General features: G+C 39.2%; 1 protein-coding gene across 3 annotated transcripts in view; it reads left to right on the plus strand.

The window, feature by feature from the left end:
• HS6ST2 (heparan sulfate 6-O-sulfotransferase 2) overlaps positions 1–25599 on the plus strand; it is a 270388-nt gene that overhangs the window by 46408 nt on the left and 198381 nt on the right. The gene's annotated exons all lie outside the window — the stretch shown is intronic.

Raw genomic sequence — 25599 nt, forward strand, 5'->3', positions numbered from 1 at the left:
TTTCTCATGAGCTACACTGACTCTCGAGTTGTTTATGCCATATCACCCCAATATTTATATTATAACCTAGTCAAAATTCCCAATCATAAAGTATTAAGTTCTTAATATGAGCAAACAATGAATTTAACATTACCCTTAATAAGAGTGGCAGTCTTTCCACTCTTAATGTTTGTTACTCTTCCAATTATTTAGTTTGGGGATCTGCCAAGTGACAAAATTAGAATGATGCTTCTATAGAAGCAAAAGAGGCACCTGAGTTGTCTAAAAAGTTTTCGTCAAGCTCATGCACTATATACCATAGACATGCAGATTCACTCTCAGTCTGTTGATAAGATCTGTTGGCTACAGATTGGACACCACGAGCCAGTGTCCATAGGCAGAGTTGATAGCAGAAAGAGGAAACAGATGAATCTAACAAGTACAGACAGCTGCTAGATAGTTTTTCCATGTCAGTATCATCACTGGGCATCACATTGTCATAACCTAGTACAATAATAGGTATTCCTAAAGGCCCTGAGACAAAATGTATATAGTTTTAATCAAATGTCTGACACAAATAAAGCACTGAATGAAGTGTAAATCTTACACACACATATTTGAACAAAAAAACTATTATAATCATTATACTGTATATATCGTCACATACATTACACTTCAAAGAAGTCAGGGAAGTATAAAAGACATTTTAGAACAATTTCCGTGGAAGTAGTTAGAATTTAAAAATTATTTTAGTTCACTGAGAAGAATGTTCAAGTATCAAAATGGAACACTGCTTTCTCCAATGAGGCTAGAAAAACGAGGAGCCATGGTATTTAATAAAATAAGAATTTCTTCTCTCTGCATGGTCAGATTAATGAACATATTTTAAAATAAAATAATGCAATTGCTATCTTCTTCTTGGTGGCATGCTCTCTGCTAAATTTAAGTGACAGTAAAAGATAATGGGTTAGAGGAGGAAAATTTTAATTTCTTCATTTATTGGAGTAGTGAAAATCAAAGGATCGGTAATGGAATTTGACCTGAGTGACAAGAAGAAGGGGAAGGTTTTGGTTTTATAGGTAAAATAAAGTTGGCTGTACTTGAAGTGAAATCTGAAAATATATATTGGCTTAGTTTTCTTGGCAATATTCTGCTTCTCACATTAAACTGGACTTCCTGCCCTTTGGCCTCTTATATTATCCCTTTGGAAACTGCGTCATCTTTTGAAATGTAGTATGTGGCTTTCCTAATCAGCTTTTCCGTTACAAAATAGGTCTATTTTTCCTCATGATTTGAAAACTATTGTGACTGTGTTGTGATGCCATAGCCTCCAAGTGGACTTCACAAGTGTCTCCTGTAATTCTCTCAGGAGCACTCCAGTGTTGACCTGCTGGGTGCCAGAGGAGAGTTGGTGCCACATTCTGCAAAGCCCCAAGCACATCAGCTAGAGAACCCAGTGAGTTCTGAACGAAGCTCCTGCGATGAGGTGGAGGGAACACTGGATTTGCAGTCTAAAGGCCTGGGTTCTGAACCTGGCTCTGTCCCTTACCATTTGGAAATTAGTCTCAGGATGTGTAGTTAGGAAGCACCACAACCTGTATGCCTTTAGTAAATGGACATCCTCTTTGGTGGCATTTGGGAGACCCCCCCCCCAACGCTGTCTTCATTCTTCTCCACTCTAGTCTTCCTTGGCTACTGTTAGGCCATCTTGATGTGATGCCCCCTCCATTTTCACCGTTGCCACTCAGGCCCTCGTTGTCTTCCAGCGTGGAAAGAACTCTGCTGGATTTCATGGACAGTGCTGTCTGTCTGGCATTTAAGCTTATACCCTGAGCCTTTGCTTCTGTCTTCCTCTTTATGCCCAGAGGCACACGTCTGAGAAATGGTCAGCAGAGCCTCAGAGCTCTGATTTTGCATGTGTGATCGCTGGGGGCCATCTGGTCCACTCATCCCACTTAGTGCACTTACACACTGCTCCCTCATTTCCTTCCATTTACATCTACAGAGAGGTTTTTTAGTTTACTAAGCACTGACATATGACAATTGTTAAGATGTAATAGAAATCTTTAACAGTAAGAACATTAAGTACCATTTTGTCAAGTGATTACTATGAGTCAGACGCAAAACCCTTTGTCATACAGATAGAGCTGAGGAAGCATCCTCAGAGAAGTTGAGGGATTTGCCCATGGTCATGTGCTAGCAAATAGTGGAGCTTGGTCTCAGAGCCTAGGTCTTCATTCTCCCACATTTCACTGCCTCTTTATGCCCTGATGTGTTCTCAGTGCCCATCAGTGCTTCTCAAATGTCATGTGTACATACATCATCTGGGAATCTTGTAAAATGCAGATCCTGATCCAGTATCTCTGGGAGGAGACCTGGGATTCTGTGTTGCTACCAAGGATCCAGGTGATGCCAGTGCTGTTGATACATGGACCACATTTTGATTAGCAAGTGTGTCCGCTATCAGAAATGCAAGGGGAGTCAAGAATATTATAATGTGATCAGGTATTTTAAACTAAAATATTGTTAAAATGATATTACAGGATAAAATGCTCTTTTTAAAAAGACCATATTGAATATGATGTTCAGTTCTATTGGCAAAATGTTTTGTTCCGTCAGTTAACAAAATCTTTGTAAAAATTTAGGGAACATACCAGGTTATAACACTTTTACTGTAATTGAGACTTCAGCCTGACATTGGTGACATTCTAAGCAGGGGTCTTTGAATGTGCTTTAGGAAGTTTTTATACTTCCCCCGCCCAAGATTATATACCAAATCATTCTTGTATGTATATATGTGTATTTTCTGAGCAAAGAGTCTGGCATTGTTCATCACGTTCTCCTTGTACCTGTGAACTAAACTAGGTGAAGAACCACTGCTCCAGCAGAAATATGCACTCCTTCAAGTGGTTATTACCTATAGCCTTGACCAGGAAGGGTATATAGTAATATATGCAATTTATTTGGATCAGATACTGTGAGTTCCCAGGTTGCTGACTACATAATTGAAACCCTTTGAAAATGCCAGTTGATAGCTATAATTAGGTAAAAATAAATGCACTAGACCCTTTAGATAACTTTCCTAATGACTGTTGGCCAAAGCCCAGGAAGAAGTACTCCCCGAGTTCCCAAGAGTTGAAAGTAAGTGACCTTCAGCTTCCCTCCCCAGCCCTTGTGATTGTCGTTAGAGCTGTGCGTGTCACAGCCTCAGCTGGCAGCTTGGTGGAAGTGAGCCTCATCTGTACTTAGCCAGGTTTTTGCGCATTCAACATCTGTAACCACAAAATGGGCTTGATCAATTTTTGATTATTAGTCACCAGGAGGTAATTACAGAATTAAAATCCAAAACAATAGATCCATATGGGCTCGTGGTCCTCTAAGTCCATTCTGACGATTCAACCTGGAAACAGGTCTGATCTTGATAATGGCCGTGAAAGCCTATACTTGAAATCAATAGTCATTCGTTTATACTTTTGCGTATTTTTCATAGAGCTGAGTGCTTGGGAGCTATTGCCCTGGACCCAGACTGCATGGATTCAAATCCTAATTCTTCCACTTAACAGCTGTGTGACTTTGGACATGTTACTTGTTGTCTCTAAGTCTCAGTTTCTTCTTCCTGCAACACAAGTATGATGATAGTAATAATGATAGTACTGACCTCGTAGGGTTGTTTTGAAGATTAAATGAAATAATTTCTGTAATGCACACAGCCCAGTGGCTGGCACATGCTAAGTATGCACTAAGTATGCTAGCTGTCATTATTATCCTCTAAGCCAAAAATGTGTCCTTTTTAACAGGAGCATCGGGTATGAAGAGTCAGTGTTGCTTATAAACCTAAACTCTTTAAGTTAGTGGGGAAGAAATTAGAAATCTTTGTGTTATCTATCGTAGTCTTTCTTTCCACTCATCACCTTCTTACTTCTGCATTGATAACTGTTCTGATGCTTCACTGTTTCCCCACTTTCCTAGCTTTCACGATATGCATTTCTGCTCCGTCTTCCTCCACTCGTGTACCCGGTAGCACTGGCACACATTTGATCTTTTTTATTTTTTATTTTTGCAGCTGCTTTGAGAGTTTTTGTATAAGTTTAAGGTGTACAGCGTGATGATTTGATACATGTGTATATTGCGGAATGATGACCACCATAAATAAGGTTAGCTGACACATCCATCACCTCACATAGTTTTCTTTTTTGTGTGTGGTGAGACCATCTAAGATCTACTCTCTAAGCAACTTTCAGGTACAGTTGAGCTTTGAACAACACGGGTTTGAGCTGTGAGGGTCCACTTATTCATGGTTTTTTTTTTCACTAAATATGTACTACTGTACTCCACAATCTGTAATTGGTTGAATCCGCGGATTCAGAACATGCATAATGGAGAAACCACAAATACATAAAGCTGACTGTAAAGTTACACGTGGATTTTAAACTGCACGGAAGGTTGGCGTCCCTGACCCTGAATTGTTCAAGAGTCAACTGTATACAATACAGTATTGTTAACTATAGTCACCGTGCTGTATGCATATTTGATCTTATACTTTTTGTATGTGGCTCCACTCCGAAGACCTCAGCCTTTGACACGTTCATCTCTGACTGCATCCATCTCTTTCTTTCTCCCTCCTGAATCTGCTCTTGGTACCCTCAGGACAATGTGTCTTCTCAGATGACATTCTTCTCTCTAACTTCTTTACTGAATTTATTTTAATTTTGAGGTACAGGGAGGTAGAAAGATGCAGAAGGGACCAGGAAGACATGAAGGTGTGCTTGAGAGAAAGAACTATATCATTGAACCAACATTTTGTTAGCATTTGTGATGTAGTGACAAATTCTCGGGAGGTTTTAGCTCACACCTGGAGACCCAGAGTGTCCCAGCAGAAGCTGAGCACCAACTACTTGGCACTCAATTTGAAGAGGGGCTCTTGTGTTGGGTACAAGATTGGATTAAAGTGTCCCCTGAAGTCTAGCTCAGTGTACCTTTTGGAGTGTTGTGTTCTAATAGGCAAGAACAAGAAATGGAGAAGTACCAAGAGAGCAGTAGTGATGGGAAGAGAGTTTCATGGCCGAACAGGTCCTTTGGCTTCTTCGTTTACTGCTTCCCACATTAGTCAGTGAGCTGCTACAGCACAGAGAGTGAGTCTTTTTTTAAATCTTTTTTTAAAATGATGTATAATTGACATTTAACATTCTATTAGTTTCAACTGTACACTATAATGATTCATTATTGGTGTATATTGCAAAATGATCACCACAGTAAGTGTGAGTCTTCAACTTGTATTTCTGGTGCCCCAAACTGAGGCTTGACCTGAGGAGGTGTTCAATTCACGTGTAATGGATAAAAATAAATTGCATTGACGACTGAACTGAACTCAAAAGCTGATGTCTAAGATTCCTTCTAGCCTGAAATCTTGAATTCCTCTGATTTCAACCATGACAGGTCTGGTTAAGTCTCCTGGAGGGAAACCCTGTACTCCTTTTGTTTTAACCATCTCTTTATGGTTGACCAGTATAGGTTTTCAGTCAAGTCCTAGGAGGGTGTCAGTTTCTTGTTGTACTTACCAGGATGTTATAGGATTTCAAATAAGCCCCAAACAATATGTTTCCAGGAGTTGAGATGCAGCCATACTTTCTATACATACCATGGTTTGAAAATGTGTTACTCTTTAGAATAGACAGTCTTCTTTTTGATGCACAGGATTTCTTCATGGAGTGGTTATCAAGCATTGGGAGGGGAGACATTTCAAACCTCAGCTTGCCTTAGCAGGACTCTACTTAGAAGGTGGAATTCCTCAAGAGGTTAGCCCTTGCACTGTTAGCTACTTTGCCTGTGGTTAAAGACTAGACCACAGAACTCACTATGCTCCTGTTCAGGGAGAAGAAGTTGAAAGCCCTTGGAACTGGGTTTTGCATTCCAGTTTGCTAATTAAACATAGATGTTAATTCCTGAAATGCTTGTAATTAGTAATTCTTGTGATTTGTGTTGGTTTTTGTCAAGCAATCTGTTTGGGGAGCTTGGAGCAGCTGGGGCATTGCTGGCTTTGGTGAAGTTTATTTAATTTCTTCCTATGACATTGTTCATCTTGGAAATGGGGTTTTCAAATATTGCTTTCCCAGGCATCATTATGGATTTTCTGGTTTTTATATCAGGATTGGGACTGGTTCGGGGTGCCAGGGAAGCATTTTGTGTTGCTCTGTATTAAAGTTGTAATATCCAAGAAAATTGTCTGATTGTATGTGGTGTCTAGGATGTTGTACCTTATTGAAAGTGTTCCAGAGTTTTGACAATGTGATGGGTTTATTATCCTTGATTTATATTCCAAATGATCTTATTTTCTTTAAATTAATATTTTGTGCAATCTTTGAGATTCTATTTTGCTTTCTAGTGTCATTTTGATGCATTTCATTGGCATTTGTTATCATTCACCGTTTTCGAGCATTAAAGAAAAAGCAAATACATTCCTTGTAGCCTAGAATCTCTCTTCATTTTAAAATTCACATTGAACGTCAGCTGAACCAATTGCCACAGCCTTGGTAACAGCAGTAATTTTACAACTGCTTATTACTTGGAGGAATACATGTTGCTAGAGGTTTTTTTTTTTTTTTAATCCTCTCCCCTCAAATGACACTCCCCCCCATCTTTTAAAAATATTCTTACTCCTGTGGCTCCATTCTCTTGGAATGTCATTCAGTTCCATCTCCTACTTGATCTTCAGGGCCACCCCTTCTAAGAAGCCTCTCCAGCCTGTCCTTCCTTCACATTTGAAACTGATGTTTGTCAGTACATGTTGGTACCATATGGCTTCCTCGAGGCCTCTCTTACCCTCCTTGCCAAGATGTGACTTGTAGAGTTCAGTGGGCTCCTGGCCATAGTTCCCATTAGACTGGCAGGTACTTGAAAAAAGCAAGTGTACAATTTGGGTCTGATCCCTACAGTGTCTTGCACGGTGCCTGGTGCATGCATGTTTGTTGCGTGAGCAACCTTCCTTGTTATATTGAGCTAATCGTCATGGCGAGCACAGATTGAGTCGAATGGACGGTGTGAATTAGGATCTGCCCATGAGTGGACAGAGCTGAAGGGTCAGACTTGGAGGACTTATTTAAGCCCCAGATCTGCTACTGATTAGTAGTGTGACCTTCAGTTGCTACACTATCCTGAGCCAGTTTTCTCATTTTATGTATTATAAACATTAATAATACTTGCTGTACATCATTTGAAAAGTTGATGTAAGGATTAAAAGAGCAAATATATGTATAAACCTTTTAGAAACTGTAAACATATATACACATGGTATAAATTTCCATTTTTAGAGCCTCATTTTTCTTCATCTGTAAAAGAGAGACGTTAACACTTACCTTCCTTATTGGGGTATTGTGAGGATTGAGTAAGATAACGTACTTGGTAGTGCTTAGCAAATAGTAGGTGTTTAATCAGTGGTGCCTGGATGTGAATTCTCCTCTGCAGACCGTCCTGATGTGGGGCTTTCTCGGATCTTGAAGAATGTGTGTTGAAGTCAGGCTGCTTGTATTTTCAATTAAACAACTTCTTTCTTTTTTCTTTTTTTCCAGTCTTGCTAGTTCCAACTTCTTAGCTCTAAAATGCAAAGTAATTAAATTTGCTAGTAAATGTTTCCAGGTCTTTGAATGGCAGCCAATAAAAAAGGTGAAATATTATTCTTTTAGAATTCATGTCCTTGATGTGGAAGACATAGCATATTTACTCGCACGTATTCCCTCTTTGGATTTTGAGTCGGAAACGGAGAAAAATGTTTTCCCCTCTGAATTTCCTTCTTGAAGGTGTTATTCGCATGGAAACAAGGATGGTGGCTGCCAGCAAAGGAGGTGAATTTCCTTTGCCAAGGTAAACCAAGGGTTAAACTCACATTGCAGAGGAATCAGGCCCCTGCCGGTGGGCTGGACTGAGAGCTAATTCCTTGCAGTCACTCACTCCTCTGCCCTCTCCAGCTGTCTCTCACCTCCCTCCCACCACCAAGGAGTAGGTGTTCCTTCAGGACCAGTCGCTGCCTCCCTCCTCATATCCCTGTTTTTCCCACCCACACTTACTTCCCAGAACCTCTCCACCCTAGGACTGATGTTTCTTTCCAGGGCCCAAAGGCAATCAAGCCTTAAAACTAAAATTCACAGGGAAAGGCAGTCCTAAAGTCACCCTACCCATGCTGATGACTTGAAAAGAAGCTGTTATTCTGTCTCTGGATCACAAACAACCTCACTTAAAGCTCTACCACTCAAGGAACTATTGAAGGAGAGAGGAAGGTCGGGAGATCCTAACACCTGTGGAACTCTGGGTGGGTCTCTGTTCTTTAGTAAATAGAGACCGGCATCTCAAAGGTTAATGAAGTTTGTCTAAGGTGGCAGTGGATTTAGGCCTTCCATTCTCACATAAATTACCCATCCTCCAGGCCCCTTTGTCCCTCGACATTTTCACCACAAAGGCGCTCGGGGTGCTCAGAGGATTACCTAAACAAGCCCATATTTATCACGGGACGGGATTATAGACCTGCATTTTAGGAAAAGAGGTATTTCAGGATTTTCTCATTACTGAAGCCCCTGTTTGTGTGACTGTGGTTGTTTTTAAATCCCCTGCATTGAAATGACCAACTGGTAAAATTTTCAATTCCATCATGTTCTCCAAAGAAGTCAAATTTTTTCTTTTCATGACTCTATCTTTGAATTTTTCACTTTACATCCTTTTGGAGACCCCGAGGCAGTATTTGGTGGGGAGTAACAGAAAACAGAAAGCTGGTATAAAAGCCAAGTATCCCCTTGCTCCTGCCCTGCACCCCCTGTAAAGTTTTGGGATCTTGAAAGTGTGCTGAATTTTAAAATAAAACATCCACTTCTCGGCTAAGCCTTGGACTGTAGACTTTGGCCTTAAGTGTGTTTTTCTACAGATGTGTAACACCCCCCTGTTTCTGTCAGCTAAAGAAAATGAATTCATTCAAGGTCTTCTCTGCCATTCATTAAGGGCCTCTGAGAGGAGTTTTCCAGAAAGATCTGTGCTAACTGCAAGCTGACCAGTTACCTGGCCAGTTGTTGTGTAGATGGGGGCCTTTGGGACTGCTCAGCGCCTCTCAAACAGGGCTGGGCATAAAGACACCAGGGCTCCATCTCCAGACAATTTAACTCTAACTCAGAGTCCTCAAACACTTTAAATCCTGAACTTGAATCTTGAACTGAAGGATGCGTTAAATATAAACTCCATGTTTAAAAGCAGTCGAACCCCCACCCACCTCCACTCTTTACTTCTCCCAGGGACACATCAGCACCTTGCAGCCCTGCTGTTACTGACAAGATGGCAAGACATGCCACCCGCTGGGACCATAGTCTACAACCTGAACTCATACCCCAGCTACCTGTCCTCTGCCCCAGGCTATGGCGCTCCCCGCAGTTTCATTGCTTTGCTGGTGAACCATGCTTCTCCTTAGAGAGTCACCAACCACTTTCTTGTCACTAGGAAGTGGATTTCATTTCTTCTCCTCTCGGACTTCTGCTCTGTGACCCATGGCCCTCTGTGAGGTGACAGAGGCACAGGCAATATCCCTGACTCTCCATTGCCCATGTTCTGCCATGGGTTTCCTTTCTGGAAGAGGTGGGTGTGGGAGAGCCAGCCAAGTCCATGGAGGCCTTTGGCAGTCACCTTGGCCTGGATAGTGTGCTGGACCAAGACTGAGCTAGGATTTGGGTTTTCCATTCTCACACAGCCGGTTTGAGGGGGTGGAAGCACATGTGGGGCTCTGAGGACTCTTGAGTGCGGTAGTTGTCCCCTCTTCCGTTGTGCTGGAGGGAGGGTTTGGGCTGAACCTTGAGAGCGAGAATTCTCATCGGCACCTCTGGGAGGATGTGGCATCCTGAGCTGAGGTTTTTACCATCACCAGTCTTTTTGGCTTTTCTTGTGCCCAAAGGAAGGTGTTTCACCACAGAAATAAAGTCACGTTGATGGTTCGTCTTATCGATTCAAATTCTTCCTTTTTGCAGGGGGGGCATCTCCAAGATTAATTCTTCTTGCCAGTTTTTATGGATCACTTGTTTGTCTAAAAGTACATACAGAGACTTCCCAAGGCCAGAGCAAGAATTCTGAGGACGTGGCTTCTCAGATCTAGGGCAGTTGTCTAGTTTCAGGGTTATCGGTAAACCTGGCAGAGGGCATCGTATAAAGGCTCTGGTGGCGTGGGGAGGAATCTGGTGTGTGGGGGCTACCCCCAGGAAGTAGGAGGGAGTTGTAGAAAGCTGTCAAGTGCATAAAGACGATGTCTCATCACTTGAGGGGACAATTTGTCTGCTGTTAGATCAGTGAAGCTTTAGATTCATGATGCCTGAACTGAGGGCTGCTTACAGTTTTACCTTCTATTCAGATCAGTTCTCTCCTCTACAGGTCCCCTAAGCAAATTCTTGTTTTTGATAATTAAGTAAACTGACACTTCTATTCTTTTTTTTTTAGTTTTCTGATAACTTTTTAAAAAATTGAAGTATAGTCGGTTTACAATGTTGTTAATTTCTGCTGTACAGCATAGTGATTTAGTCGTACATATATATATTCTTTTCATATATTTTTCCATTATAGGTTATTACAAGATACTGAATGTAGTTCCCTGTGCTATACAGTAGGACCTTGTTGTTTATCTATTTTATATAGGGTTGACGCTTCTATTCTTAACCAGTTCGTATGTTTGTTTAACTGGTGGCTGCTCATGTCATAAGCCATTCATTCATTCTGTCACTCTCTTGTTTAATCAACAAATGTGTTTTGAAATGGAGTCTATGTGGGGCATATAGTTTCCATAAGTAGGAGTGGATGCTTCAGGCAAATGCAGTGTAATGAAGTTTGCCACTGAGGCTTCTGTTTCTCAAGTATTTTAGTATCTTTTCATATCCAGCGGTCTGCCGGCAAGAGGAAATTGCTGGATATGGGAGCTCTGGAATAACATAACATTTAAATGTGTGAGCCAGGACCCCAAACCTCTTATTGTTACCCATGGAATAACTCAGTTTCCTGTCTTCCCTGGGGGAAATTTAAGAGGATGAGTGGGGACAGAAAGAGCAGCAAGTTTATGTCACCAACATAGTAGGAAGAGTGATCCCGAGCAGCCTACTCTGGTCACGTGGTTTTGTAGTAGCAGCAAGACAACAAAACAGAGGACTTGGTAGCTTCTCGAGGCTTGTCGCTATACCCAGTCACAAAATGGCCATGTTACACGTTTCAGTTTTACTGGTGCCAAAACTTCCCCGTCCTTTCTAAATTTTTTTTTGAATCCTTGAGATGTTTAATTGGCCTTAATACAGTTTGGAGAGATAGAAAGCAGGAGGTGATGCGCTGGGTTGGAAAATGGCTTGACATTCACATGACTCTGTCATGGGACTCAGCTGTGCATCGCCTTTTCTCCCGAGGACTCGCAGCAGGGAAGCGTGGAACCTCTGCAGAGCTTTGATCTGTTTGTTCAGAAAGAGAGTGTTTTATTGATTATTTCATGGCTATTTTTTTTAATTGATCAAAGTATCTATGTTGTAAAGCATCTTTGTATAATATGATTCTGAAATGATCTCACACTAATTTATTTTTTTCTTACTTTCAAAACCACAGCCATCTTGGTTGTTTCTTAGCATCCCAGAGGAACGGGGGATCAGCTTCTGTCTTAGTCCATTCAGGCTGTGAGAATAGAATGCTATCAATTTGGTGGCTTATCAATAACAGACACTCATTTCTCACCGTTCTGCACACTGAGAAGTGTGAGGTCAAGGCACTGACAAATTAGATGTGTGGTGAGAACTCGTTTCCTGGTTCATAGTCTACTGTCATTTTGCTGTGTCTTCACATGGCTGAAGGAGTCTCTCTGGGGTCACTTTTATGAGGGCACTAATTCCATTCATCACCGAATCACCTACCAAAGCCCCACCTCCAAATACCATCACATTGGGGGGTTAGGATTTCAACATGAATTCTGGGGGCGGGCCACAGACATTCACTCCATAGCAGCTTCTCATGAACTTCTTGTGGTTGTGAACATTAAATATTTTAAATAATAATCAAATCTACAAAGTTCATATGATCATATTAAGGGAATCTGTTAAATTACAAGATTTACTGTTCTGTGCGCAAAATACCACTGAGACACTTGATCTGTTTCAGAAGCACTCCTGGGAATTAGTGCACATGGGTTCTAGTGATTCTACCACTTAGTTGAGACCTTGGGTAAGTCACTTTCCCTCTCTTCTCACTCAGTGTCCTGATCTGTAAAAGAGAGGGTGTCTCAGTCCCCTCTAAGTCTCTCACCAGCTTTAACATTTTAAGGTTTAAAAAAGCCCATGGTGGGAGGGTTACTAATTACCCCCCCCCCAAACAAAAGAAACAAACAAGAAAGCCCATAGAAGACAGCCTACTCTTTGGAATCTTTTCCACATAGGTAGTTTAAACAAATGTAAAGTTACTTAGAAAGCTGATAAATACACAATAAAAGACAATGGTCGTTAAAGCAGCATGAACCTAGTCCCCAAATAGTATTATGGCTAATGGAATAGAAGTAAAGATATATAGATATGGAAACAGATAACATTGTATTGTATAATTAAAATTTGCTAAGTGAGCAGAACTTAAGTGTTCTCATGGAAAAAAAGAAGAGAAAAGCAAAAATAAACAAATGGGACCTAATCAAACTTATAACCTTTTGCACAGCAAAGGAAACCATCAACAAAACAAAAAGGCAACCTATGGAATGGGAGAAAATATTTGCAAATGATGTGACCAACAAGGGCTTAATTTCCAAAATATAAAAACAGCCTATGCAGCTCAATATATAAAAAAAAAAAAAAAACAATCAAAAAATTGGCAGAAGACCTAAATAGATATTTCTCCAAACAAGACATCCAGATGGCCAACAGGCATGTGAAAAGATGTTCAGTATCGCTAATTATTAAAGAAATGCAAATCAAAACTACAATGAGGTATCACCTCACACAGGTCAGAATGGCCATCATTTAAAAGCCCACAAATAACAAATGCTGGAGTGGGTGTGGAGAAAAGGGAACCCTCCTACACTGTTGGTGGGAATGTAGTTTGTTGCAGCCGTTATGGAAAACAATATGGAGATTCCTTAAAAAACTGAAGGTAGACTTACCATATGATTTAGCAATCCTACTCCTGGGCATATATCTGGAGAAAACTCTAAATCAAAAAGATCCATGCATGCCAGTATTCATAGCAGCACTATTTATCATAGCCAAGACATGGAAGCAACCTAAATGCATATTGACAGATGAATGGATAAAGAAGTTGTGGTATGTATCTATATATCTATATCTATATCTGTATCTCGGCTATAAAAAAGAAGGAAATAATGCCATTTGCAGCAACATGGATGGACCTGGAGATTATCAAACTAAGTGAAGTAGGTCAGACAGAGAAAGATGAATATCATATGATACCACTTACATGTGGAATCTAAAAAAAGGATACAATCAAAACTACAATGAGGTATCACCTCACACCAGTCAGAATGGCCATCATTCAAAAATCCACAAACGACAAATGCTGGAGAGGCTGTGAAGAAAGGGGAACCCTCCTACACTGCCGGTGGGAATGCAGTTTGGTGCAGCCACTGTGGAAACAGTGTGGAGATTCCTTAAAAGACTAGGAATAGACTTACCATATGACCCAGGAATCCCACTCCTGGGCATATATCCAGAAGGAAATCTACTTCAGGATGACACCTGCACCCCAGTGTTCATAGCAGCACTATTTACAATAGCCAAAACATGGAAACAGCCTAAATGTCCATCAACAGGTGACTGGATAAAGAAGAGGTGGTATATTTATACAATGGAATACTACTCAGCCATAAAAACCGACAACATAACGCCATTTGCAGCAATATGGATGTCCCTGGAGAATGTCATTCTAAGTGAAGTAAGCCAGAAAGAGAAAGAAAAATACCATATGAGATCACTCATATGTGGAATCTAAAAAAAACAAAAACAAAAACAAAAACAAACAAACAAAGCATAAATACAAAACAAAAACAGACTCATAGACAGAATACAAACTTGTGGTTGCCAAGGGGGCGGAGGGTGGGAAGGGATAGATGGGATTTCAAAATTGTAGAATAGATAAACAAGATTATACTGTATAGCACAGGGAAATATACACAAGATCTTATGGTAGCTCACAGAGAAAAAAATGTGACAATGAATATATGTTTATGTATAACTGAAAAATTGTGCTCTACACTGGAATTTGACACAACATTGTAAAATGATTATAAATCAATAAAAAAAGGATATAAATGAACTTATTTACAAAGCAGAAGGAGATTCACAGACATAGTATGGGAACAAATTTATGGTTACCAAAGGGGAAAGGGAGAGAGGGATAAATTAGGAGCTTGGGATTAACAGATACAACTCCTATATATAAAATAGATAAATAACAGGTCCTAGTTTATAGCACAGGGAATTATATTCAATACTTTGTAATAATCTACAATGAAAAAGAATCTGAAAAAGAATATATATACACACACACATATGTATATAACCGAATCACTTTGCTGTACACTAGAAACTAACCCAACATTGTAAATCAACTATTCTTCAATAAAATAATTTTTAAAAAGAGATAAATATGTGAGGTGATGGATGTGTTAGTTAACTAGGAGAAAGGAATCCTCTCATGATGTATACATATATCAAATCACCGTGAGGTACACTTTAAATATCTTACAATTTTATTTGTCAATTATACCTCAATAAAGATGAAAGAAATAAAGAAAAAGGGAGAGAAGAAAACAGATGTTTGTGTGTTATAATCATGTAAATTGAATATGTAGTAAACTGGACATCACAAAAGAATGAAGAAGAGGAGAGCTACTTAACTAATAGATTGGGGAAAACTGGTTAGCAAATAAATAAACATAAGCTCCTAACCTGATATATTATATGAAAATAGATTCCAAATGGCATATGATTCAGTTATTAAAGAATAAACTTATTTAAAAAAATCAAATCACAGGAAAAAAAACCAGCTGAAAATTCATTTAAGAAACCATCTGTTACGTGGTAAGTTCTGAAGAAATCATGGAGGAAAAAAAATTACAGATTTGATAACTTAAGAAGTAAAGACTTATGAACAATAAAAATAGAATAAAAAGGAAAATGGATTTGGGGAATGTTTGCAACAGACAAGATAGAAAAGAGGTGTTAATAAGATTTTCAGTAAGAAAAATCTTAAGACATTCAGGTAAGTTAATGGAAAAGAAAATGAACAGACAATTGACACAACAAGGGATACAACTAGTAAATAAAACTATGGAGCTTATTAAAGAGGTACAGATTAAGGGATGACAAGACAGCATCTTATACCTTTTGAATTAGCAAAAAATTAAGAAAATAATGATTCTATGTACTGGAGAAAAGGTGGTAAAACTGATATAATCATATGTTGCTTGTGTCTACTGAAATTCTTCTGATTCAGAAAGCAAATCTGATAAAATAATCAAGAACAAAAAAAATGCTCATTCCCTCTGACTTAATAATCCCCTTCTGAAAATTTATTTGAAGGAAAAACCCCTAAGGAAAAATTCACCTCCTTCCACCAGTAAATCTTTAAAGTGGAAAAAAAAAAGGTCTATGTATTGAATTTGTGAAGATTTAAAATTATCACATCAGTCCTAATAAAGAGAGAAAGAGAAGCAATAGAAAATATCCAGTCATTGGTGGGGATTGTTAAGTAAATTATAATCTGTACATTCCAAGGAGTATTATACATCTGTTAAAAATGATCATTATGACCACTATGTAGCAACATGGAAAATGGTCACAGTGGCAAATGAAAAACAGTAGGATGCAGATTTGTATCTGAGCTAAACAATATTTCAACCACGTCCAAAGATACACGTGCATTTGGATACAGACTACAAGGCAGCTCAGGGAAATGCAAACAGTTGGTATATTAGGGTCATGGGATTATGGGTGACTTATTTATTTATTTTACTTACCTATGTCTAATTTTGCAATGAGTGAAAATATAGAAATGAAAACACAAACAGGCAGTCGCAGAAATGAATTATAGTCTTAAAGCAGTATTACTTATTAGAAGCTGTCCCCCTTTGCTCCCTTCGCCCTCAGACTCCTCGTTTAGATGAGCAGCAAGCAACTGGAATTATCTGGCCTGCAGTGGAACATAGTCAGTAGAAGAAAGTACTGCTTTATGTGAAGAGATTTATTCTGTGATGATTGGCAGGAGAAAGGATGCACAAAGGCTCTGTGTGGGCAGATTCAGCAGAGGTAGTGGCAGTGAAAGAGGAGGCCATCTGGTGGAATGTGCTGCGGCAAATTAAACTGCATATTATGAACATGAAATACCAGAAGAAAATCCAAATGCAGTGGACTTGGAAAAAGCCCAGCAGAAGCACTATAAAACAAATCAACTGCAGACTGACAATATGCCGCTCATAAGCTCAGATATGCCCATTGCCAAGGAGAACATCATTCAAGCCAGATTTTGCAAACCACATTCTATGTGGATTTCCCTTAGGGGGAAAAGTCAACAAACTACTGCCTGCCACACACACACAGATGCCTTAGAAAGAGCTACTGTTTCAATAAATAGGGTAAATGCAGAATTAATAGGAAGGCGTTGGGTTTGATTTGAGAGTCACGTTCATTGGTAAACTCTAACACTCAAACCGGACAACCACACATGTATATGGATATACATTGTGTTCTCTTCCTACCCTCCCTCCGTCCCTTCCGTCCTCCCTTCCTTCTCTCCCTTATCCCCACCTTTTCTTTCCTTCTTTTCCTAAGCAGTTCTGGTCGCTACCTTTTAGCCCACGTCTCTGGAATTCTGTATAAGTTTACTACACTTTCCCCTTATTTCCTCTCAGTGTTCTTCACTTCTCTATTTCCTTTTAATTTTTATTCTGGGGCTCTTTCGAGTGTGTCTATCTCGCATATTTGGCGACTTCTGCTTTTCCCCACCTTTCGTGCTTTGACTGCCTCCATTCGAGTGTTGATAAATTTCTCATGATCCTTATCTGTATAGAGTTCTTGCTGGTATTTCAAATCTCTTTATGGCAGCTCTACTGTAAGTGTGCTTTCAATGCACCATGGTTCTGCTGGGGTTTTGGAACTATCCAAGGAGATGGCTCCATGTGATGGCTTGATTGAGGAGGGGCACAAAAGCAGTAGACATATTTGAAAGGCTGACACTGCAAAAGGGGACTTAGATATTTCCCACGTGGCTAGAAAGAACAAATCCCGGTGGGAGGTGGATTTCAACTCTGTAAAAGGAAGTGCCTTCTAATATAGCAGGTCAAAGACATTATGGGATATTTCCAGGGCTGATGCATCTGGCTGTACAGTTTTTTTCATTGTACCAGGGCACCTGGCTGAAGAAATGAGTGAGAGACGAAATGCAGCCCGTGCTTTGCTCACTGAGCTCTGGGTTTTGGAAGGGGGCCATGCCAGCTGGGAGGAAGGAGTGCTTGGAAGAAGGGGTGCTTGGAAGGGTATCTTTGAGTCTTCCATGTAGAGGCACCACGTGTGCTAGGGATAGCCCTAGCTATCTCAGGAGGGGAGTGCCTTGTCTCCAGATTGGTTGTTAGAGAGCAGGGAAGAGAACGGCTCAGCTTACGCACTAGAGGAAGTGCTGGCTTTTTCCCCATCGTCTTCACATTTCCCGGGTGTGCTTTGATTCTGCTGCACTACCAGTCAGTCCCCTTCTCCTAACTTGTCTGTGACCGTCTTGCATATGCTAAAAACATCTGCATCAAGATTCCCACCTTCCCGGAGATGGATAGGTGCCTTTACCCACGGTGCTGGATTGAATTCTCATTTCAGAGAATGTGTGTTCTCTCTTTTTGTCGGTGAAGATCAGCACCCCATTCTGGCCCACCACCTAGTACTTTGTGACAGCTGCAGGAGAAAATGCAAACTGAATGCACTTTGATAGCTGTGAAGAACTGTCATTATTAGTATTATTATTAGTAGTAGTAGTAAATGAGATCGTGTAACATTAGGTAATCAACAGGCTTGGAACTCCAGTATGTCATTATTATTATTATTATTATTATTATCATCATCATTATTACTGAAGTATAGTCAGTTACAATGTATCAATTTCTGGTGTACAGCACAATGTCCCAGTCATGCATATATATATACATATGTTCGTTTTCATGTTCTTTTTCATTAAAGGTTATTACAACGTATTGAACACAGTTCCCTATGCTATACAGAAGAAATTTGTTTTTTATTTATTTTTATATATAGTGGTTATCATTTGCAAATCTCAAACTCCCAGATTCATCCCTTCCCATTCCCTTTCCCCTGGTAGCCATATCCAGTGTGTCTCTAGTGGTGACAAGTACTGCTTGTCTTGCCATCAGAAATTCCCCAACCACTGCAGGTCATAGCTGAGCTTCGATTCGTCAGCTCTCGTGCAGGGCTGACATCCACACCGTCATCTGGTTCTCCATGTATAGTAAATGGTCGTTTAGTCATCCTTTCGTGTGTGCATTTTGTTTTCCCCAAATAGACTGCAAAATCCTGGCGCTGGGTGCTATGCCATATACTCTCTTGGAATTCCCAATAGGATATCATCATTTAATTCATACTTTGAGTTCAACTGAGTTAATTCTTCCTTTTTATTTCTCTCCATCCCTACCTTCAACAAATATTTTTTGCGTATCTGCGATGTTTCTGTCATCGTTCTAATGAAAAAGACAAAAGCCCCTGCCTTCATGGGATTTTCTTTCTATTCTTGTCCAGATCTGCCTTTTAAGTTGTGTATGGCCTCAATCAAACCCATTTCTCTTTCTGAGACTGAGTATGTCCCCCTGTGTAAACTGAAGTTTTCACAGATGTATCCACCTTTCCTTCCTATTATTTTTCCTTCAACCATCCTCTCCACCCTTAATTACTTTCTTGGTAATGTCTTTATTTTCCCATAATTTAAAATCTTGAGTACTGGAAGTAAAATAACAAGGATGCCCTTTTTAAAATGACTCATATTTGGGCATTTCTATAACTGTATTTGCCTAAATCATCCTTTTCCTTTTTTTCCTCTTATAGATTTTTCTTTTTTAGCCCAAAGACAGTGCCTATTTTATTTCCACCTTGAGTTCCCAGCTTACAGTAAGCTTTTATTCAGTTTCTCAAGTTGTACTTTGGATTTTTCTCCCATTACAGCATCAACCATCTTTTGTTTATTTCCTTTAGTCCTCTGTCCTGAGAGCAGCTCCCAGAGTTATAGCCTTGGATTCTTGAGCTGCAGGAGATTGCTTGTTTAACCATGATCAATCCTCAGGAGAAAATTGGGTCTTTTTTCTCCTATAATTTTATTTGTTTAAATCTTGACTGCTTATAGTAAATATCCTCTCAAAGATAATTTCATTTCCAAATAATTTGGTATCTGATTTGACGCAGCTTGAGTGTTTATTTTGGGGATATCGTTTTTCTTTTATAATGAGTTTCCCATAATAGCTTTGTTTAATGCTGTTACATCATCTTTTTGCCTGGCTACCGGCAGGATTATGGTTAGCTTTCTTGGAGTAATATTAGTTTACTAATAGTAATTAGCTCTCAAGAAACTTCGTTGTTAGCAGTAGCATTTGGTCTTCACACACACACACAAATAAAAACCATTTTTCAAAAAACGTGATTCATTTTTAAAAGTCTTAAGGAAATATGACACACTTACTCCTATATGATCTTTATAGTGTCCATAGTCCAATGATTATGCTCATATTACAAATTTTTTATTGAAGTCTAGCTGATTTACAACATTGTGTTAGTTTCTGGTGTACAGCATAGTGCTTCAGTTATATATATATATTCTTTTTCATACTCTTTCCATTATGGTTTATTACAGGATATTGAATATAGTTTCTTGTGCTATATGGTAGGACCTTCTTGTTTATCTATTTTATATATAGTAGTTTGTATCTGCTAATCGCAAACTCCTAATTTATCCCTGTCCTATCCTCTTTCTTTTTTGGAAACCATAGTTTGTTTTCTATGTTTGTGAGTCTGTTTCTGTTTCGTAAACAAGTTCATTTGTGTCATTTTTTTAGATTCCACGTATAAGTGATATCATATGGTATTTGTCTTTGTCTGTTTGACTTACTTCACTTAGTTATGATAATCTCTAGGTCCATTCATGTTGCTGCAAATGGCATTATTTCCTTCTTCTTTATGGCTAAGTAGTATACGTTTGTGTATATATACCACAGCTTCCTTATCCAATCATCTGTTGATGGACATTTGGATTGTTTCCATGTCTTGGCTGTTGCAAACACTGCTGCTAGGAGTTTTGTGGTTTCACATCTTACATTTTAGTCTTCAAGCCATTTTGAGTTTATTTTTGTATATGGTGTGAGGGAGTATTCTGACTTCATTGATTTACATTCAGCTGTTCAGCTTTTCCCACATCACTTGCCAAAGAGAGTGTCTTTTCATCATTGTATATTCTTGCCTCCTTTGTCGAAGATTAATTGACCATAGGTGTGTGGGTTTATTTCTGGGCTCTTTATTCTGTTCCACGGATCCATGTCTGTTTTTGTGCCAGTACCACACTGTTTTGATTATTATAGCTCTGTAGTATTGTGTGAAGTCTGGGAGCGGTATGCTTCCAGCTTAGTTCTTTTTCCTCAGGATTGCTTTGGAAATTCTGGGTCTTTTGTGATTCCATTTAACTTTTAGGATTGTTTGTTCTAATTCTGTGAAAAATGTTTTGGGTAATTAAATCTGTAGGTTGCTTTGGGTGGTATGGCCATTTTGTAACAATATTAATACTTACAATTCAAGAGCATGGGATATCTTTCCATTTCTTTGAATCATCTTCAGTTTCCTTTATCACTGTTTTATAGTTCTCCATGTACGTCTTTCACCTCCTTGCTCAGGTTTATTTCTAAGTATTTTATTTTTTTCATGTGATTTTAAAAGGGATTTTTTTAAACTTTTCCTTTCTGATATTTCATTGTTAGTATAAAGAAATGCAATGGATTTCTGTATGTTAATATTGTATCCTGTTACTTTGCTGAATTTGTTTATTAGTTCTAGTAGTTTTGTGTGGAGTTTTTTGGGTTTTCTATATGTAGTATCATGTCTTCTGCATATAATGATAATTTTACTTCTTCTCTTCCAATTTGGATACCTTTTTATCTTTTGTTTGCCAGATTGCTGTGGCTAGGACTTCCAATACTGTGCTGAACAGAAGTAGTGAAAGTGGGCATCCTTATCTTGTTCCAGATTTTAGAAGGAAGACTTTCAGCTTTTCTCAGTTGAATATTATGTTGGCTGTAGGCTTGTCATAAATAGCTTTCATTATGTTGAGATATGTTCCCTGTAGACTCACTTTTTTATTTATTATGTTGAGATATGTTCCCTGTAGACTCACTTTGGTAAGAGTTTTTATCTTGAATGGATGTTGAATTTTATCAAATGCTTTTTCTGCATCTCTTCTCATATGTAAGTTTCAGTTTCAAGATCCCATGGTAAGATTACATTAACCTATTGTCTAAGTAAGGCTACTAAATGTGTTCTTTTAGGAATGTATACTAATTCAGGTTTATTTATTGAAAGGGGTTGGTTTATTTATGAAGGTTCTATTTTCAACTTATAATTTCACAGATGTCAAGCTTGAATTTACATGAGAATTCTAATAATGGCCTATCTTTCATTGTTGTTTCCAAGATACTGTGAGCATTGTAAGTAGTGGTAAAAAAAAGCGCTGACCAACTCAGAGAACCACATACTAGATGCCTGGCAAGAAAAGGAAATACTTTATTTCAGAAAGTAACTTTTCTTCATAAGTAAGGAATAGTAAAAGTCACTTTAAACTGTTTCAAATGAATTCCGTATGGCAGCTCGGATGGGTTCCATGATTTGGGCTGTGTCAATTTGCACCACCTGGGAGAAGAGAGTTGTAGCCAGTCCAACAACTTAACAAATTTCTATTTAGTACATTGCTGGGAACTGCTTATTATTATTATTTTAAAATCAGTTGTTTCATTTCAGTCCATCAATAGGATTTTATCTTCTTGCTGTGTCCTCACATGGTGGAAGGGGTGAGGGAGCTCTCTGGGACCTCTTTTCTAAGGGCACTAATCCCACTTAAGAGGGCTCCACCCTCATGACCTAATCACCTCCTAAAGGCTTCACCTCCAGATACCATCACATTAGGGATTAGATTTCAACGGATGAATTTGGAAGGACAAAACCATTCAGTCTATGGCAGTTTTACTTCCAGATTCATGGGTCTGGAAATAAGTTACATTCACATAATGGTTTATGCTTTTCAAAATGCTTTTGCACTGATTTCATTTTATTCTGCCTAGTGGGCCAGGGATTCTCAATTTCATAGGTGAAGACATTGAGGTGTGGAGAGTTACTTGAGATTCCACTGTTTGTTAGAGACAGAAACCAGGACTAGAAGCACAGGTTTTCTTTTTCCACAGCACTCGGCCACAGCAACTAGTTTTTGCTCTTTCACTCACATTGGCATTAATAGGTTAGTTCCAAAATCCTTTAAGACAGAGAAGTAATTAAGTTTGAGTCTCCTCAAACAAGATATCCATCCTTAAAAAGATGGATGTTGTAAGACCATGAAGATGGCAGTCTTAAAAAGAATCTCAGCAAAGAATAGTGTTGTGACTAGTGATGGAGTGAAAGCTGTGAGAATTGCATAGATTCTAAAATGCTGTTAAACGAGGCTGCTGGTCCTCCTTCCACATGGGGAGTGTGGTTATGTGGTTGGTGGCATTTGTTTGTTCCTAAGTGGCTCTTGAGCTCCTGCTTCAAGCCTCCCACAGTCCCGGCTCAGGGCTCACAATGCCTTACCCTCCAGGACACAATTCACTTAAAATCACAATAAAACATTCTAGAAGACTTGGCATTTGGGACAACGGTGGGTGATTATTTACAGTCTGATTATGCTTATTGGGGAATATGCTGCCTCATTTTGCTTCCTGCTGTCTGCACGCCTACCTTTTACCTTTATAAACTCCATATTCAAAGTCCGGGTAGGACTGGAGAGGGGAGACAGATGGAAAGAGTTTTAACAGTTTTACTTTTTATCTTACAGCCCTTGCAAGTGAAATAGTTAAAGGAGGAGTGGGGTGGCACTCTTGGCTAGGATGTGTTGGGAGATTGTGGAATTCAAAGATCCGTGCTCATGCTGTCCCCCAGGACTGCAAATTATCCGCAGCTGGCTATACATTCAAGACTAAATAAATCTTTTGAGGTTGCCTAGTGTCTTCAGGATTGCAGGGAGGATCTCCGACAGGCAGCAGAGCCTGAGGCTCTCAGCTGTGTGTTGGCCTCCCATTTAGAACCCCTTTCCCACTTCAATCAGAACCCTGACACGTAAAGGACTAACTGGTCGTGGCATCCATTTATCCATTTTACAGAATGGTAACCACAGGACCATAATCTGAATCCTATACTGGGATGGGTCCCCAGGCTCATTAATTGATGACAGAACAGGAGAAGACTTTGACACCTATGGATTTGTTAGTGACAGCTGGATGGATTTATATCAGGGAGGTCACCCTTAGAAACTTGATGAATTTCTGTGGGTTGATAGCAATGCAGATAGGCAAGGATGAAGCTTTAGGCTGAATCTGCATGTGCTCCAAGAATGTTTTGCTATGATACTGCCTATCCCAAATCCTAACTGAAAAGGAAAGTGACTAGAACATTGATACTGTCTTTCTGAAATGGATTAGAAATAGAGCTGGAAATCAGAAGCTGGGAAGAGGGACATACAAAGATCTATAAAGGTGGACCCTAATAAATGGAATGTACCATGATTTCATTAAATAGTCAATATCATATGTTTATACAGTGTATGTAGTTACATACAATGTTAAGGCCCCTCTTTTGTGACTCCTAGACTTTGCTGCTGACACCACTGCAGTTTGGGGGGCTGCAGGTGTGTGAAAATAAGATGAAAATTTTTAGGAGTGTATCTTTTCAATAATGCAAAGGATATAGATCAGTGTTTCTCAACCTTGTTTTTTTTCATGATCATTCCTGTAGGGAGGAAGTTAAATTCAGTTTAACTTATCTCTGACAATAGAAATTAAATACTAAGGAATAAGATTTTGGTGGGGTGCAGGGTAGGATTGGATTCTGAAGGGCCATACACCCCTGTAATATCTAAGGTTTTTATTCACCCTCCCTAAGAATCAATTTTCTTCCCCTCCTGGGTGATATTGCTGAAAATGCAAGATGTAGATCTGTGAAACCCAACAATTTATGAAGTGATATTTAATTGTCCCTGGCTGTGGGTATTGTTTCCATCGCCCACATTGGTGATCTCTAATGGGGGGACAGTGATGTCGGTTATGTTCTTACTGTGTATTAGATACTTCCCAGGTGTTGTTCCTCTGAATTCTCACAACATCCCTGAAGTGGAGAGGTTAAGGGAGGTTCCCAAACTCACATAGTGGCTTGAACCCAGGTCTTTCTGATGCCAGAGATGACGATCTTTCTAATACTGACTTTTTGGGGGCAGTTCTAGTTTCTTTTTTTTTTTAATTTTATTCAAAACATTTTTATTTTTCATAGAAGTGTAGTTGATTTACAATGTTAGTTTCAGGTGTACTTAGTTTCAGGTGTACAGCAAAGCAATTCAGTTATACATACATATATATATATTTTCTTTTCAGATTTTTTCCATTATGGGTTATTACAAGAAACTGAATATACTTCCCTATGCTATACAGTAGGACTTTGTTGTTTATCTATTTTATATGTAGTAGTGTGTATCTGCCAATCCCAAACTCCTAATTTATCCCTCCCCCACCCTTTCCCCTTTGGTAACCATAGTTTGTTTTCTATGCCTGTAACACCAACTTTTTTTTTAAAGGGGACATTGCAAGGTGTGTCTATGTAGAAAGGATATAAAGGAGGTTGTTCATTGCTAAAGTTGATTTTGGAGTCTCTGGATTGCATTTTGGATACACTTGCGTAGAGGCAGACACGAGAAATTTGATTAGAACTAAATTTTGTTTCTTTCCCTCCTCCCATCCCTATAGTTTAAAATGTGCTTCATAGTATCCTATGGAAGTAACCTTAGTTTCTTGATATGTGTGGAGATCTTAGGACCTCAGTGAATTGCAGACATTGGATATGGTTAATAATACCATAACAGAGATTTTATAGTTCTTACACTAACCTCTGCCTCACTTCATGGCTCTTAATTTTACTCAAAATTGACTTCCAATTGTGAAGTTGGAAGAGGACAATAGATGGCAGAGAATGTTAGGCAAGTAGCAGAGCAATGATCATTTGCACAGAATTGGTAAAGAAAGGGGAAAATAAACTGATTTTCAACATGCAGTGCCTGAGAATTACCTATGCCCATAAAACCAAGCCAGGATACTTTGACCTAACTCTGGGGAAAGAATACATCAGGGTGTGTGTGTGTGTGTGTGTGTGTGTGTCTGTGTGTGTGTGTGTGTGTGTAGATGTAGAATCTTAGCCATTTCTTATCTGAATTTTTTAACCTTTATATTTGAAGTAAATTATGCCCATACATAGGTATGTGTAGATTTCCCACTGGCGCTCTCACAGACATCTTCTCTTTAACACACCCACCCTCAACTCT

Source organism: Camelus dromedarius, chromosome X (assembly GCF_036321535.1).
Source record: "Camelus dromedarius isolate mCamDro1 chromosome X, mCamDro1.pat, whole genome shotgun sequence".
NCBI lineage: Eukaryota > Metazoa > Chordata > Mammalia > Artiodactyla > Camelidae > Camelus > Camelus dromedarius.